We start from the raw sequence: 10330 nt of genomic DNA, 5'->3' as shown, positions 1-10330 counted from the left end.
AACCCTGAGATTTCACCTCACACCAGTGAGAATGGCTAAGATCAAAAACTCAGGTGACAGCAAATGCTGGCAAGGATGCAGAGAAAGAGGAACACTCCTCCATTGTTGGTGGGGTTGCAGACTGGTACAACCATTCTGGAAATCAGTCTGGACGTTCCTCAGAAAATTGGACATTGAACTGCCTGAGGATCCAGCTATACCTCTCTTGGGCATATACCCAAAAGATGCCCCAACATATAAAAAAGACACGTGCTCCACTATTTTCATCGCAGCCTTATTTATAAGAGCCAGAAGCTGGAAAGAACCCAGATGCCCTTCAACAGAGGAATGGATACAGAAAATGTGGTACATCTACACAATGGAATATTACTCAGCTATCAAAAACAATGACTTTATGAAATTCGTGGGCAAATGGTTGGAACTGGAAAATATCATCTTGAGTGAGGTAACCCAATCACAGAAAGACATACATGGTATGCACTCATTGATAAGTGGCTATTAGCCCAAATGCTTGAATTACCCTAGATGCCTAGAACAAATGAAACTCAAGACGGATGATCAAAATGTGAATGCTTCACTCCTTCTTTAAAAGGGGAACAAGAATACCCTTGGCAGGGAAGAGAGAGGCAAAGATTAAAACAGAGACTGAAGGAACACCCATTCAGAGCCTGCCCCACATGTGGCCCATACATATACAGCCACCCAATTAGACAAGATGGATGAAGCAAAGAAGTGCAGACCTACAGGAGCCGGATGTAGATCGCTCCTGAGAGACACAGCCAGAATACAGCAAATACAGAGGCGAATGCCAGCAGCAAACCACTGAACTGAGAATAGGACCCCTGTTGAAGGAATCAGAGAAAGAACTGGATGAGCTTGAAGGGGCTCGAGACCACATTATGTACAACAATGCCAAGCAACCAGAGCTTCCACGGACTAAGCCACTACCTAAAGACTATACATGGACTGACCCTGGACTCTGACCTCATAGGTAGCAATAAATATCCTAGTAAGAGCACCAGTGGAAGGGGAAGCCCTGGGTCCTGCTAAGACTGAACCCCCAGTGAACTAGACTGTTGGTTGGAGGGTGGCAATGGGGGGAGGGTTGGGAGGGGAACACCCATAAGGAAGGGGAGGGGGGAGGGGGATGTTTGCCCGGAAACCGGGAAAGGGAATAACACTCGAAATGTATATAAGAAATACTCAAGTTAATAAAAAAAAAAAGAAAAAAAAAGTATGAACCATACCCGCACTATTCTGGTACAGTCCTGGGTCAGCATCCATATTGTATAATTGGATTTCTCAAGTTCTATGTATATGGAGAACAAAAGAACTCTTGTCTGACCTTAAGAATTACTTTAAGACCTAAACATGGTGATAAGTACCTTTAATCCCAGCATTTGGGAAACAGAAGCAAGAGGATCTGTGAGTTTGAGGCCAGCCTTGTCTACAGAGTGAGTTCCAGGACAGACAGGGTTACCTAGAGAAACACTGTCTTTCAAAGCAAAAAAAATTTGATTTAAAATACTGTTCTTCTCTACTTATACATTGTCATGATGGAAAAGTATTCTGTCACTTGATCATCAACCAAAAGTTCTAGTACAATGAATGATCTTTTTCCTTGTCTTTGTTTTTCTGTTAAGGGTAATCATCTAAACCCATCTTTCTCTTGGAGTTCACAATTAATCTCCAGAAATGTATTATCGGTTATCTCAGATTACTATGTTTAATCTACCAGATTCAATTTCCCTCAAGCAGAAGGTATATTTAATAAATTCTCATCATCTTAGAATACAGAAAAAATTGGCATTTACTCCCCAATATTAGATGACATTAAGCAATGATTAGGTTAGTGAGAAAAAAACAAATTATCATTTCTCTAGTTAAGAAACACTTCATGCAAGTAACTATAATTTATCTTTTTATCCCAAAGCCAATCGTAAAATTAATTCTTATTTTTAGGTGATTTGTAGTCATACAACAATTAAGGAAAATATTTCTATGGGCAGGCTGAAGAAAAGCTCATTTCTAAGTATTGAAAGTTTAAAATGAAGATTCTCTCTGTGAGTTTTATATGTAGCTTTAAAAGACAACTCCCACTTAATGGGAAATTCTCGTGAGTGTCAAAAAGAAACGTTATGGTCGATTAATGCTCCTAAGAAGAGCATTTAAATATTTCATTGTTCCGGGGAACCCATCATTCAAATCACTGAATATTTATTCCCTTTGCATGTGTTAAAAACAAGACTAAATTAGAGAAGCTTTTCATTAAAGATCTATTTAGCCTATAAGAAGTAAATGAAGCTTTTCAAACTAAAAATAACCCTGGCTTCTTGATGCATTTTTAGCATGCTAGCAAGTGACATTCTGTGACATGAGGAGCTAGACAACTGGAGTGAACTCAGTGTGTCTTTTGGCAAAGAGTAAAGCAATGTTCTGTTCTATCAAGCAACCCTACTGTCCACTGTATAACATGACACCTAACTCTGTCAGCTACATCATATTCGCTTCCAGATAAGTTTCACTGTTACCACGTTCTTCTTAGCAGCAAGTGACAAGAGAAAGTGTCCAGTAAAGTGTTTGGAACTGCAAGCACTCCAGACGCATGACAACCTAATCTATGTTCAACTGTGCTTTTTGGTCAACTTATAAAAATGTAACCAGTGGCAACAAATTGTGGGAGAAATGGATTCCAAGGCACAGAAGACAGACTACCTCAAATGGTTCCAAAACAGGTCACGACCTTGAGTGGAAGAACACATCAATGGGTGGAAAAGCCAACACTGGGTCATAGCAAAGCAACACTATCTGTGAGACACGGCATAGAAAAATAAGAATATATTTGAGAAAAATCGGGCGACAGGGAGCAGTTTATAAGCAATAAGTTGTATTAAGGAATATTTTCTGATGGATAGAAATAACACAAAGAACAAATGGGGCATATTTTATGCCATATTATGTAGCCATGGGCTTTTTCACCCCTGCCCAAGTTTCTGAAATAACAACTCTGAGACTGAATTGCTTATTAATAAATGCCTAGATATACCCAAAAGATGCCCCAACATATAAAAAAGACACGTGCTCCACTATGTTCATTGCAGCCTTATTTATAATAGCCAGAAGCTGGAAAGAACCCAGATGCCCTTCAACAGAGGAATGGATACAGAAAATGTGGTACATCTACACAATGGAATATTACTCAGCTATCAAAAACAACAACTTTATGAAATTCGTAGGCAAATGGTTGGAACTGGAAAACATTATCCTGAGTGAGCTAACCCAATCACAGAAAGACATACATGGTATGCACTCATTGATAAGTGACTATTAGCCCAAATGCTTGAATTACCCTAGATGCCTAGAACAAATGAAACTCAAGACGGATGATCAAAATGTGAATGCTTCACTCCTTCTTTAAAAGGGGAACAAGAATACCCTTGGCAGGGAAGAGAGAGGCAAAGATTAAAACAGAGACTGAAGGAACACCCATTCAGAGCCTGCCCCACATGTGGCCCATACATATACAGCCACCCAATTAGACAAGATGGATGAAGCAAAGAAGTGCAGACCTACAGGAGCCGGATGTAGATCGCTCCTGAGAGACACAGCCAGAATACAGCAAATACAGAGGCGAATGCCAGCAGCAAACCACTGAACTGAGAATAGGACCCCTGTTGAAGGAATCAGAGAAAGAACTGGAAGAGCTTGAAGGGGCTCGAGACTCCATATGTACAACAATGTCAAGCAACCAGAGCTTCCAGGGACTAAGCCACTACCTAAAGACTATACATGGACTGACCCTGGACTCTGACCTCATAGGTAGCAATGAATATCCTAGTAAGAGCACCAGTGGAAGGGGAAGCCCTGGGTCCTGCTAAGACTGAACCCCCAGTGAACTAGACTGGTGGGGGGAGGGCGGCAATGGGGGGAGGGTTGGGAGGGGAACACCCATAAGGAAGGGGAGGGGGGAGGGGGATGTTTGCCCGGATACCGGGAAAGGGAATAACACTCGAAATGTATATAAGAAATACTCAAGTTAATTAAAAAAAATAAATGCCTAGGCCAAAAACTTTGACTCGTTCCCACTAGTTCATAACTCAGTCATCCCATTTATTCTATTCTAAGTCCTGCCATGTGTCTGGTTACCTCTTCTTAGGTTCGTGATACAGTCTCCATAAATGTTACATGGAATATCTTCCCGTGCTGGACTCTATCTCAGGGTTCTCTGTCCTTACTAGAACTCCCACCTCCTATTTCCTGCCTAAGCTAATTGGCTACTCACCTTTCTTATTGGCAGGCAATGCCTCCATACAATACACAAAATATTCCCTACCTAGGATATTATTTAGTTCATTGGAAAGATAGTGCCTCTATAAGTAGCTTCTAAGCCTGAAGATTTGGCACCATTAGGGAAATGCTTGACTAGCATGCAGAAAGGCATGTATTTGATGTGCCCCACCATAAACACTTCACACACCTGTAATCATAGCACTTGGTAGGCAGAGATAGGAGGATCAGAAGTTCAAGGTCTATCTCTGATACATTTGAAGTGAGAAGGCAGTCTGACACACATGAGGCCCTGTATAAAAATAATGATGGTGATACCAACTGGCACTTTTTAAAACCTATGGATACTGGACACTCTGTCAGCATAGGCATTCTATTGAATTATCTTACTTAATTCTTAAAACAAGGTCTTAAGTTAGTTATTATTATCCTCATTCTGTAAATGAGAAACCAAGGTTCAGAGGTCAATGAATTGTCCGAGATCACCACTAACAAAAGGAAGTGTTAACATTTGTTTCCAAATCACATGTGTACACAGATCCTTCATCCACATACTCCAGGGCATGTTGAAGACGGTGTTCAGCACTGTAGGAGTAAACACCTATATGGATCTTTACTCAGTTATGCACTACTTCACCTTGAAAAGCTAAGAAGGCAGAAATTCAAGAGGGAAACTAGAGGCATGTTTAAAGAGAAATAGTCTCAGAATCGATTTAGACGAGGTAAAATGTCTGAGTAACTTTTCTGAGATTTTCATAGTACCGAAATAGTCTTCCGTATAGAAAATAGATGCTAAATACAGTTGTTATAAACTATAAGAAAAAGTATTTTGTAAGTGTTCCTTAAAAGGGAACAGTATCAATATTCAGGGAAATTGTAGATATCTTGGAGAAATTTGAAACTATCTTGGTATATTTACCATAAAATAGCTCTCTGTGGGTGTGTTATCAAGGCAGGGTAAACACATAGAGCAATTGGCCAAATACTCCAGAACCTATAGTTTAATTTTTCCAGAGAAAGAGATGAAAATATACTTCTGTGTTCAACAAAGAAATCACAGGATACAGGTAGATATTGCTATTGACTTTTTTTTTAACCTCAAGTTTGAAAGTAAGAATGAAGGTTTCTGAAACTGATCATTCAATCACAAGTTACCAGTGCTCATCTCCTCTTTAAAGATTTTTTTTCACTTCTCTATGTTTTAATAAACAGAAGAGTAGGTTCAGACTACCTGATGAATTTCCCTGGTAGCTAAAGACAGGAAGCCTGCTAATAATCATATCTGTGTCTACAGGTGATCTGAGACCACAAGACCTTTTTCTTACTAGTTGTATAGACCAGTGTCCATGGCCTTGCTTGAACTTCATTGTCTGCAGCTACTAAATAAGAGAACTGAATTAAAAATCATCTAAAAATTGATCAGCTCTCCTGTGATTTTTGTACATCAGGCTGTTAACTGTGGCTGGGTCCATGGAGTGGACATTGATGGAAAGGACCCCTTCTGTATTTTATTTACTTTGTTTGATTATGAACCTCTATTACTTTTAAGAACATAAATTTCATTATCAATTTAATTCATTATCTTATGATAACAGACATAACTGAAATCTGGTTACCTTTGGTGCCTATTGTGGCAACTCTCCATCAAGCATTTTCTAGAAATAATCTCCCATGCATACATTTTAAATACCTGGCATAGTAGCCTCCTGTTCTAATCTTTCAGAGAGGATTAGTTTCATTGCTCTTTTTCAGTAAGTAAATACCCCCATTCTTTTCTATCTTTTCTTTCCTTTCTCAACTTTATTTTATAGACTCTAAGAAATGATTTGTCGGGGCCCCTCACACTATCTGACCAAACTCAGTTGAAAAGAAAACTTCTGTATTTCCCTTTTGATCATGTGAAGGGTATGTCAATCCCTTTCTTGTTCTAGCAAGAATAAGGCTGGTTCACTGCTGCCAAGTCATTATCAAGTTTCTCTTGCTTTTGTGATAAGCGTTTGGGATTTCAACCAACTGTGGGAGGACTCCCTGAGACTGTCGCTGCAGCTGGATTCCCTGGATGATCTTCATCTGCCCCACATCTCAGTGCATCAAAGAAGCTGGGGCTTGACAGCCAGACTATAATGTTTCCTTTGTGTGATGGGGGAAAGTTCCCCATTCGTCTGTCAGATGTAAATTCACTGAGGTTGGCACCCACAGGGAGTTGTGAGGAAAGATTGTTGGGAGATGTCTCTTCTGGGTTTTGCAGTAGCATGATCTGTTTTCTGTTTTTTATATATATATACATAGATGTGTGTATACACATGCATATATACACTATTAATGTATTTCAGATATTTTTAAAGGAATTACTCTTTAACAGAAGCAACTTTCTTTATTAATAACTTACATGCTCACCAACTATAACATGAATCTTATTTACCCAATCTATGATTTTAAAGAATAATTAAAAATTTAGGGGTTTGGGGATTTAGCTCAGTGGTAGAGCACTTGCCTAGCAAGCGCAAGGCCCTGGGTTCGGTCTCCAGCTCCGAAAAAAAGAAAAAGGAAAAAATATTTAGGCAAACACGATAGAGATCCAGCTGCAGTTTCCATGAAATAATGTAAGGAAAAGTCTTCTTCTTAGAGCTAGAACATGGCTCATCGGTTAAAGGCCCTTTATGCAACTCCAGACAGCCTGAACTCAGGACCCAACACAGATGTCTGTAACTCCATCTATAAGGGATCTAACATTCTCTTCTGACCTTGTGGACACCGACACACATGTGGCTTTCAGACAAACATACAAACACACAGAGACATTCATAAATAAAAATAAAATATGTTGTTAAAGTTTAATGTCATCTGGGTGTTCAGATATGTTGGTAAGAGGTTTGGATTCTGAGGAAGGAAGCTCGGATGTAATCACCTTGCTTACTCAATTCTATTCCATCAAAACTGCCAAGGTTATTTACCATTACCAATTTTCTCCATACCAATAGCCACTGCCCACCTTCTTTCTAAACCGTATTTTCCCTCACCTACAGTATAGCATACTACATAGAATTACAACCTCTCAGATAACCGGAACAAGGACGTTTTCCAATTCATCTGTTATGTTGGTGGCTGTATTCATTTCTTAGGCTATTAACACCAAACTTTCCTAAAACAGACAGCTTTAAACAGCCAGACTTCATTCCCTTAGAGTTCTTACAGGCAGAATAAAATGGCACAGAACTGCACTTTGTCCTTAAACTCTGGCATTTTTCTTCATTTCTTTGACCTCTTAGGACACAAAGCATCTCGTCCCAATCTTTGTTCTCATCTCTCCACATTGCCTCTTCCGTTATCTCATCCTCAACTTGTCTGTGTGCTGTCCCCTCAGCCTCTGTCATGTAAGGACACATAATAACGTTCAGTAATGTTCAGAGCTCATCTAGGAAAAACAAGTAAGTACATCTATTAATCTGAAATTCTTAAGTCATATGTACAAAGTTTTTTTCAAATAAAAGATTTGCTGTCTTAGTGAGCTTATAATCAACCTACTTCTGTTAGGAAAGAAGGGACTTATATTTTTACCTTCAGATTCTTAGCAGAAACAACTTACTGTTGCCTTTTCTGAAGAGTTGTGGTCAAGCATCCCGATGTGTTTTCCTCCCTGTCACTACATGCTTCACTTAAGTTTACTTACTAATCTTGACTATTTACCAAGATAGAATCCTTCTGTTCAGTTTTCCCTACTGCAGAATGACCATTCTATAGATTTCAGGTCCTTTTGTATTTCTTTTATTCTCTGAAAAGTTATATGTATTCATTTGACCAGTAAATATATATATAACCATATAACATAGACACACACACACACACACACACACACACACACACACACACACACACATCTCAAAAATTTGTTAAGTTTCCAAGGTCTCTGAGAATAGCTCAGAATAATTCCATGGTTCCTCAATTTTAACTAGCTTTGGAGTCCTATTGACATTTAAAAATAATTGTTTTTTTCCATTTATTGAAAATATATTCTTTTCTCAAACAATATTTCCTAATGTGGATTTACTCTTTCTCTCTAGTCTTCTCATTTCTTCTCCACCGTCCCTCCTTCCAGGTCCCCTCCCCCTTTCTGTCTCTCATTAGAAAAGAACAGGCTTCTAAAGGATAGCAACCAAACACGACAAAATAAGATCTAACAAGACAAATCAAAACTACCATATCAAGGTTGGGGATGGCAGTTCCACATATAGATAAGAGCCTTCAGAGCAGGCACAAGCATCAGAGACCTACTTACTCTCCCAGAAATTATATAGAAGCATTAAGCTAAAAGCTCTAATATATATGCACAGAACCTGGTACAGACCCCTGTGCTTGCCTTTTCAGTCTCTATGAGTTCATATGAGCTTCAGAGAACCTTGTTCTGTTGTGCTCCATTCCTTCTGGTTCTTACAATCATTCGGCCTCTTCTTCTTAGGGGTTCTTTCCCTGAGCCCAAAGGAAAAGATGTAATAAAGATCTCCAATAGAGACTCTCTTTCCTCACTGTCAGAGCGAGCCTCTCTGATAAGACACTGATATCTGAGTACGGCAGAGTATTATTCGGAGTCATTTTACTGATACTTTTTTAAGACTACTAGTGTTGAGTTTTCCCCTAGGTCTCTGGGCTATCTAATCTCTTTCTTGGTTATCCAAGCACTGCTGTGTATGGGTGCCTTCTCCTGGAATGGGCTTAAGTCAAATCAGCCTTTGGTTGGCTCCTCCCACAAGATCTGGGCCACCTTTGCTCTGCCATATCTTGCAGGCAGGACAGTTTGTATGTCAACGGTTCCCTGGCTGTGTTGGTAGTCAGTAATGTCTCTCTTTCAGTGGCCTACAGAGTGCCTTCCTACACCACAAAGAGATGAGAAGAGTAGGGAAGTTTCCACATAGGCACCAGTGTTACTTCTTCATGTTCGCTGAGTAGTGTGGTTGTTGTCCTAGGAAATGGGGTCCATGGTTAGTTGGCAGAGAATAGCAATTTGCCTTAAGAACAGGATGGAGACTTTCATGGGACCTGCTGGGCCAACAACTCAGTTGAATGCAACCCAGTCCCACTGCTAGAAGGCTTGCCTGGCAACAAAAGATGACCTGTTAAGACTCCATATCCCTCATTACTTGAAGTCCTCATTAGAATTACTAAAGACGTTTCCCCTGCCCTAGGTAAGAAAATATTCTTTTTTTTTTTTATTTTTTTTATTAACTTGAGTATTTCTTATTTACATTTCGAGTGTTATTCCCTTTCCCGGTTTCTGGGCAAACATCCCCCTAATCCCTCTCCCTCCCCTTCTTATGGGTGTTCCCCTCCCCATCCTCCCCCCATTGCCGCCCTCCCCCCAACAATCATGTTCACTGGGGGTTCAGTCTTAGCAGGACCAAGGGCTTCCCCTTCCACTGGTGATCTTACTAGAATATTCATTGCTACCTATGAGGTCAGAGTCCAGGGTCAGTCCATGTATAGTCTTTAGGTAGTGGCTTAGTCCCTGGAAGCTCTGGTTGCTTGGCATTGTTGTGTAAGAAAACATTCTTACACCCTGTGTTATCATGAACTCCTTCATATACACAGCAGATGTGTAAAGAGCTATAGTAAAACCAGCAACAGCTAATATCTGCTAGATCTTTTGAACCCCAATTTTCCAGTACTCTTTGGAATACTCAGTATATAACAGGAAGCTGTCAGAGAGCACCTTTAGTAACGCATGAGCAATGCCAGCAGAGTCAGTGAGCAACTCTTGATACAATGGGGTAGCTCCAAACTGAGGATCTCTTTGTACTCAGGAGCTGGGTATTTGGGGGTACTTAGTAAACTGGGTATTTAGTAAACTTCTAAGGGGAGAGAAATAGAGACTTAAGTTTAGAAAGAAATTTCTCTAACTACAGAAAGCTAAAACAGAGGAAATTTTTTTCTAATAGGCAGAACTCCCTACTAGCAATCTTTTATTATTATTGTTGTTATTTGTTTGTTAATATTATTTTCTATTTTCTTGTATATGTTTTGCCTAAGTGAGCATCTGTGTTCCCTGTGC

Source organism: Rattus norvegicus, chromosome 1, assembly GCF_021556685.1.
Source record: "Rattus norvegicus strain SHRSP/BbbUtx chromosome 1, alternate assembly SHRSP_T2T, whole genome shotgun sequence".
Classification (NCBI taxonomy): domain Eukaryota; kingdom Metazoa; phylum Chordata; class Mammalia; order Rodentia; family Muridae; genus Rattus; species Rattus norvegicus.
The sequence above is the reverse complement of the archived record's forward strand: the minus strand, read 5'-3'. Positions refer to the sequence as shown.